Source organism: Gracilinanus agilis, chromosome 1, assembly GCF_016433145.1.
Source record: "Gracilinanus agilis isolate LMUSP501 chromosome 1, AgileGrace, whole genome shotgun sequence".
In the NCBI taxonomy this organism is placed as follows: domain Eukaryota; kingdom Metazoa; phylum Chordata; class Mammalia; order Didelphimorphia; family Didelphidae; genus Gracilinanus; species Gracilinanus agilis.
The window spans coordinates 330,907,729-330,915,241 of NC_058130.1; positions in this window are offsets into that span (position 1 = coordinate 330,907,729).

The following is a 7,513-nucleotide window of genomic DNA, read 5'->3' on the forward strand; positions in this document are numbered from 1 at the left end:
AGATTTACTGTGCTATGTCCCATGGGCAAGACCTTAAAATCTTCACAATAGCAAACAGGCAAGAGAACACAAATCAAGAGTCTGAACATGCCTTATTTCAGGGGCTATACACCTTCATGAATTTATATCCTTTTCAGTAAGTCTCTTTTCATTCAACTACCAACACTCTATAAACACTTGGAGAGAATGGATCTCTTTCTTGTTTTTTTCCTAAATTTTATGTATTATTTTTCTTTTAGAGTGTTAACATGGAATCTAGAAAAACCCAAACTTGTAGCCACATGCGAATTTCTCCTGGAAGGAAAGCCCAAAGAGTCTCAGATTAACAAGAGACCTTAAAGTAGCTTAGGTGGAGCTAGTTAATTCAATCAGTTGTTAAGCACCCTTTTTGTCCCTGTAGTTTCTTCCTTGTGCCAAAGCCCTTTTCCAAAGGTAGCCCAGCCCTTGGATTGATCTTTCCCTTTTGTGTCCATTGCCAGACTCTCCCTGATAATCCTGTCTAGGACTCCTCATCTTCTTTGTAGCCATTGTAAAGCCAATCAACTATACTCAGTTCCTCAGTTCCCCTAAAAAGCATAAGTTTCCCAAATTTTTTTATTCTTTGGAGCTGTCAGTCTTGTATGGTTTGGAATCCCAAGGGTTGGTGGCCAGATCAACCAGAGTCTCAGGGCTCTGTGTGGGTTTGTAGTTCACAACTCTGCATGGAAGCTTTTAGGAATTATGCCAATCCCCTCTTCTAATTAAAGAAGTGGTTTTTCTGACCATTTAATAGTTCTGTGTTTTTTCCAGTTAATAAGAGGTAGCCTTGTTTAATCTCTATCAAACTCTGACTAATCATTTAAGTTAAAAAGAATTCTGAGGCTCTATGTTGGATCCATCAAAATAGCCAAAGTGACAAAAAAATAACAATTTTCCAGAGGAAAAGAAAATCAATGAAACATTGAAAGAATAAAAACACACATGGAGAAGAGAACAGAACAAAGTTCAAAAATAGACAGAAAAATGAGCCAGTGCTGATAGTAAAATCATGATGCTTAAAAAAAGATCAAGCTATGCATAATTAAGATCTTTACTTTCATATATAATTCTCCTTTTCTACTTTAAGAAAATAGTTTACTAGTATGTCTCATTTTTTATTCATTTAAAAGCAAAACCTGTAGAATATCCTTCTTGCCTCTAGGGCAAAATATAAAGGTCTCTATTTGACATTTAAAGTCAATTCAATATATGTTCCTATAGAGAACATGTATTAATAGTATAGAATGACACATACATTTTTTAATATGGCCAATGTGGAAATTTGTTTTAATTGACTATGAACTTTGTATAACAGTCTTGTTTCTTTTGCTTGATGGGGAGTAGGGATTGTGGTAAAAGAGAAAAAAATTTTTGTCCCTTGAAGAAATTAAATTAAATAACAAAACAAAACAGAAACAAGGTCTTTCATACTCTAACTCCAGATTATCTTTCCAGATTTATTATTCATTATTCTCCTTTACACATTCTGGATTCCAGAAAAACTGGATTACTGACTGCTTCCTCTCTCACATCTGGTGCTTTGCACAGGTTTTCTCTCTTACATGCTTGAAGACAATGTGACAAGATAACAAGCATTTACCTTTTACTTTGTGCTAAGCACACAAATACAAGTGAAAAGAAAGATAGGCTTTTCTCAAAGAGATGGCAGGGGAAGACAACACACAAAAGAGCTGAAGGAGGAGGGGAGGGAAAAGGTACTAGACTAGGGCAGATGATGGTACAGTGGCAAAGTCTTGAGTTAAAACCAGAGCAAGAAGAAGAAAGTTTAACTTGCCTGGGTCAGTCTGCAAAATAGATGATAGAAGAAATTCAGTGATGGAAAAAGAAAGCAGGGAAAAGGGAGGAATTTTCAGAACAAAAAGGCTCCAATGTACTCCCTCCTTACAGCTGCTTTTTAAGATCTGACTGTCTTTCAAAGTTCAGATGAACTGAACTATTTCTTAATACGACTTTGTATTTTGCCTTTTCTATATTTCTATTTACTTATATAGGTATATGTTATTCCTCATAACAGTAATTCTTGGGGACTTCTGGGTTAAGATGGCAGCAGAGTAGAAGAAGCATGCTTAACCTCTATATATAAGACTCCTCAAGAGGACATAAAAAACAAATACAGACAAATGAAGGGACCCCACAACAGGGCACAGCATTGAAGGTACATGAGATTTGGGCATTTCCATGCTATAAGGGGGTGAAATAGCTCTCACTAAAACTCACACACACACACACACACACACACACACACACGCACACACACACACGCACACACACACACACACACACACACACACACACACACACACACATATATACACACACACCACCTACAGTGCCAAAGCCAGCACACAAGAGTTAGAGCAAGTTTGGAGCATTCATTAAGTTCTTGGCAGCTACCTGGGATCACCAGGGCCTACTCCTGAGAGCAGCAAGACGTAAGACCCCAAGAGGCTAAAGAACTCAGACTTTGAACACAGAGCTTGAGCACAAGCATGGACCTTGGGTGGGGACCCAGTGTGGAGGGGTGCATGACTGTGAAAGCAGTGCCCTGAGACTGTTAAAGGAGCCTTGGGAAGAGGAGCAAGCAAGGGGACTACTAGGAGTCTTGACCCTGAGAACAGCTAGACTTGAGACCACAGAAGCCTAAAGAACGCAGACCAACCTTGGGCACGAGGACAAAGGATAAAAGTTTTACACAGAAAAAATCCAGACAACAGAGCAAACAGCAGAGGAGTACAAAAAAGTAATCACATCCAAACCTTCCCCCCAAAATGAAAATTGGTCACAAGCTCTTGAAGAGTTCAAATCTGAGATGGAAGATGGAAGAGATTTGGCAAGAAAAGTGGGAAATAGCTCAAAAGGGAATTAACAGGTTAAAAGACAAAAACTCCCAATTGGAGAAAGATGCCCAAAAATCAGACAAAAAGATAATTAAATAGCAAGAAACCATGAAAAACAGAATAGACTAAATCTAAAAGGAAAATGAAAAGATTATAGCAGAAAACCAGTCTCTAAAGACCAGAATTGGGCAAGTGGAAGCCAATAATCTCTCAATACAGCAAAAACAAATAAAGCAAAGTCAAAAGACTGATAAAATAGAAGGAGACATGAAATATCTGAGAAAATGACAGATCAAGAAAAAAGGTCTAGAAGAGACAATTTGAGAATCATTTGTTTTCCTGAAAAAGCAGAAATTAATAGATGTTTAGACTCCACCCTACAAGAAATTATCCAAGTAAACTGTCCTGATGTTCTTCAACAAGAGGGTAAAATAGACATTGAAAAGATCCATAGATAACCCTCTACACTAAACCCTCAAAAGACAACCCCCAGGAATATAATAATAGCCAAATTGCTTCCAAGTTGAAAAAAAAACAGTAATTCTTGCTTTCTGTTGGAATTTATTGAGGGCCAATCTTGGAGTCAAAAAGTCTTAATTCAAGTCCTGCCCTTTGTTATGGGCACATACTATTTGGGGAACCCTCCCTTCCTACCCAACCCCGTGAAAGTCACTTAACCCTGTAGTTTCCTAGGCATCTCACTAGGACTATAACTAGCAGATAAGGTTTCAATTTTCTTTGATGGAAGGTATTTTCATACTGGGAGTTCCCTACATATTCAACTGGGGGGAAAGTATTCAAGGCTTTATGCTATAGAAGTGGAAAAACAAATCTTTCTTTTCAGGAACCAACAATAAACTAAAAAAAATTAGTCACATACATCATCAGGCATTAATACACTATTACATGGTTTTTCTTTACTGTTTCAGGGAATGCACTTTGAATGAAAGTTTGTTTTGCTGATTTCTGGGAACCGTCTGATATTTCAAAACAAAATGTATAAATAAAGCAAAAATTAAGCCATTTTAATGAGTCTACGCCACAGGAAGCTGTCTGCCATCCCCATGGATATACATCCTACTGGCATCTATGACAACAGCTCTCTGTGCAGTTAGTCGATGTAGCCTCTGAACCTATGGCTACTTCTCCCTGCAACAAGTGTTTTCCAACCACACTGTCTCATTTGGCAGCAGAATTTCTTTTCACACCCCACAGTTCTTGTCTACATGGCAAGCAAAAAAGTGGAGTAGGGAATATCTGGGGCCACATGATACTGGATGATGCTTCTCTTGTCATTTGATCTTCTATTTTTCTTCAAAGCATCTCCTTTAGACCATTTCATATGGCATTACAGGTTAGCTTAGAGACCCAATCACAAATCTATCTACACTGTCACAGGTTACCAGTCCAGATGGATAGGCTGAAACATTTCCACTAAAAACGCTGATTGCCTATGGTTATTATAGTACTTAGAACAACAGCAACAACCACACCACCAACCACCAAAGGCAGCAAGAGTTCTTCAATCCTCTTCCCTCATCTTCCCTCTCTCTCTCTCTCTCTCTCTCTCTCTCTCTCTCTCTCTCTCTCTCNTCTCTCTCTCTCTCTCTCTCTCTCTCTCTCTCTCTCTCTCTCTCTCTCTCTCTCTCTGCCTTCTCCCTACTTCTGCCTTAAATCTACCAGTGGCATATAGCCACATCCATGACTTGGCACAGTGGTGAACATGCTAGAAGGAAGTCAGAGTACTTGGGTTTGAGGATTGTTTCTGACACCTAGTACCTGTGTGAACTGAGGTAAGGCACTTACCTTCTCTGACTCTGTTTTATCCACCAAGTAAAGTGAAGTGGTTGCACTAGATGGCTTCTAGGGTTCATTTCAATCCTAAATCTAGGATCTGATGAGTCCATAACCATTGCTTTTATGCTGAAAAAGATTATTAATTCCTTCTCAAGACTCTGGGCTCTTTACCGACATTTTTTCCTTTGTAATATTGTAAAACCAGCCTATGTATTTTTTTTCTTTTTCAAAAGGTTCACTTTTCTAAGGTTAACTGAGGTTTGATTTCCACCTGCAACTTTTTTAAAAATAATCTGCTGACAATGAGGTGCATTGTACCACGCACTGAGGAGAGTGTTAGAGAAATGAAAATGCTATAAATTAGAAAACTTTCCATTTTTATGGGAAGACATTTTTCCCCTCCACCATAGTTCTCATATATGCAGAACTTATATGGAGAAACAATGTCACCCTTCTCAACTTCAACTGCCAGGCTATTTAACCTGAATTTTCAGACTATGTCAGAAATGGGATCATAATTCTAGTAAAAAAGACTCTTGTAGTCTAGAATTTGAATAAGAAAAAGAAAGAAAAAAAAGGAAGGAAGGAATGAACAAAGGAACAAAGCAAGGAAAGAAACAGAAGGAAAAAGAAAAAGGAAGAAGAAGGAAGTACCCAGTTCCTGTTTACTACATTTCGATTTATTCTGTGGATTAATCTGAGAAGTGAATTCCATGAAACCCATGGACTTTCTCAAGCTAATTCTCAAAAAGCACTAATGTATTTCTTTTAAAAGTTAGTTTGAAGAACAGTTATCCATTCAATATTTTTTTCCTCCTTTGGGAGAACTAAAGAGCAGAGACCATGTCCCTTTAAAAAACTCATGTGTATAAACTTTTTTTTCACAGAAAGAAAAGAAAAGTAAATTATCTACAATATATTATGGGATTAGGGGAAGAAAAGGATAGGGGTTTCTATGGTCAGAACAGAAGAAAAATTTCCTCACTAAAATATGTCTTAGTAGCACCCAGTTTCTGTTTAATAGGCACTAATGAGACAAAGTTACTGATGAATAACTGCCTTGTATAGTCCTTTGCTCTGGGAAAGACTTTTGCTGAGAAGCATATGGCTTCTATGCTCTCATCTCCTATCCAGCTTGCACTCTCACACCACACCCCCCCAAAAAAAATACAAAGGAAGCTGCCATATAATCTACGTTGATGATACTATTGAGCAGCTTGGCTGCCAGGCGGTGCTGGAAACACATCATTCACATCATACCAATTTCTCATGATAACTTAATAATTTATGGCCAGCTTTCACTTGGCTCTTTAAGAAGGGAAGCTTTTTATTGAATTTCCCCTTAATGAAGACCAGTCTAATTGTCTCTACATAGATGTTTGGATGAGAGCCGATGAGAAAGTACTAATGGGCTGTAAGATTAAGTGCAGGCTGATGGAGGACAATAAAAACAGAAGGCATACTCCATGTAAACAACCACAAATTTTTATTTATTTTATTTTATTTTCCATCTCAAGCATGGCTTGCTCTGAGCTATTTCACTAGTCTGACTACATAGTGGAACCAGAATGTTGCAATAATAGAAGCTCCTTGAGGGCAAACAATTGATGAGATTGTCCATCCCAGTGGATGTTTTCTTGTTTCCCATAAAAAGCCAACTAACTGAGTTTAATACTGGGAAGTCACATTGGTCCTTTTCCTTGTTCTTTTTTTCCAGGAAAAAAAAGAGAGAAGGAAAGAAGAAAGGAAGAAGAGGGAAGAAGAGAGGGAAGAAGAAAGGGAGAGAGAAAGGAAAAGAGGAAAGAAAAGGGAGGGAAAAGAGGGAAGGAAAACAAAGGGAAGTAAATAGAAGGGGAAAGAAAGATGAAAAAGAAGGCAGGACCCATTCCCTGTTTACTAACTTTCCATTTATTCTGGGGATAAATCTGATCAATGAGTTCCATGAAAAACCATAGACTTCCTGAAGCCCATTCTCAAAGGCAGCAATTATGAGTTTCTTTTCAAAGTTAAAGTTTGAAAAAGAGTTATCCATTCAGTATTTTTTCTCCTTTGGGAAAACTAAAAAACACAGGTTGTGTTCCTTTAAAGATTTATTGTGTGTAAGCTTTTTTTTTCCTTCAAAAGAAAAGAAAAGTAAATTATTTGCAGTATATTACGGGAGTGGGGGAGAAGAGGGTGATAGAAAGGAAAGGTGGGAAGATTTCTCTACACCAACAAATCTGAGACTTGAGAAAAAATAGGCTTATCCCCAAAGAAGATAGGTTAGGGTTAAGGAAGAATTTGATTAAAACTTTAAAATAACCTCCTAACATTGCCTCTGCATTTCTACAGGGTATATTACTAAAACAACAGAGAGAAATGTCAAAAGATTTTGTAAACCATCTGGCAGACAGTTAAACTTTTCTGCAAATTGACTAATCTTTGAAACTTCTTTGCAAAGCTGCATAATTGACAAAATTATTGTGCATTTCCCCAAATCCAAGCTATTTCATTCTCTTCTCCTCCTACTGAATTTTTAAAATATCTTTTTACCGATGTCTTTTATTTTTTGAATCATTATAATTCTCTCCAGGATCCTATGCCCTCCCCCTCCCAGAAAGTCATCCTATACAACAAATAATATTTTTATTTAAAATAAAAGTAGAAAGAAAAAAGGACAAAAGACAGAAAGAAAAGAAAAAGAAGAGGAAAAATTTAGCACAGATAATTGACACAATGTAATGTCCAATGATGTATAATACCTATCAATTCCTCATCTCCATGAGGGGGGATAGGTTCCCTTCTATTCAATTTTAGGTCCAATTTCTTATCCATCTATCAGATAATATGTAACCATTTTT